Here is a 958-nt window from a genome sequence, read left to right as displayed (position 1 = left end):
CCTTGAATTAATGAGATGGAACAAAGTGCTGGAGTCAGCAACAGAAGTAAATACTGTATATCAATTCAGCAGGAAAATCAACAAGTTTTCCTATAAGAAAGGAATGCTAGGACGTTATTGTAGCTGTTTTGTGTTTTGTTATGTTAATGTTTTTTCCAGAGGCTTAGAAAATAGGATAACCATATTTTAGCTTATATTTTAGCAATCACAATATAGTTTATTTAATTCATCTGTATTACTTTGTTTATTCTAATAGTTTTTGTTTTATCATTTGGGGACTTCATTTTTATGACATATGCACAATTAAAAATATTGGAAAAACAACTTTGAAAGAGACACTTGTCATCAAATTTGTATTGAATTAGATGGTAGACATTCAGTGGTATTTTTTTTAACACTTTTTATTTATTTTTGAGACAGAGAGAGACAGAGCATGAACGGGGGAGGGGCAGAGAGAGAGGGAGACACAGAATGGGAAGCAGGCTCCAGGCTCTGAGCCATCACCCCAGAGCCCGACGTGGGGCTCGAACTCACGGACCGCGAGATTGTGACCTGAGCTGAAGTCGGACGCTCAACCGACTGAGCCACCAGGCGCCCCATAGTGGTATCTTGTTTAATGAAATCGTTTGCTCTCTTTGAAATCACATTTGGTGGACTCATACTTGATAAGGACATACATTTTGTAATGTTAAGGCCATATTGAATATTTTAAGTGGAATAAATCATCCTTGGTTATATATTATTTCTGTAATAAATTTTAATTAGGAAAAAAACCAGGAGCACCATGAAACAAACCTATTTTCATAGCATTTTATTTATGATAGAAGTTTAAAAAAGTTGGCCACATTTGATAGAAAATGCTTTTGTTCTCCTAACATTATATTTAAAAATAAGTTCTCCTATCTGATATATAAAAATAAGTAGGGGTGACTGGATGGCTCAGTCAGTGAAGCATCTG

Source organism: Prionailurus bengalensis, chromosome A1, assembly GCF_016509475.1.
Source record: "Prionailurus bengalensis isolate Pbe53 chromosome A1, Fcat_Pben_1.1_paternal_pri, whole genome shotgun sequence".
Classification (NCBI taxonomy): domain Eukaryota; kingdom Metazoa; phylum Chordata; class Mammalia; order Carnivora; family Felidae; genus Prionailurus; species Prionailurus bengalensis.
This window is presented reverse-complemented; position numbering follows the sequence as displayed.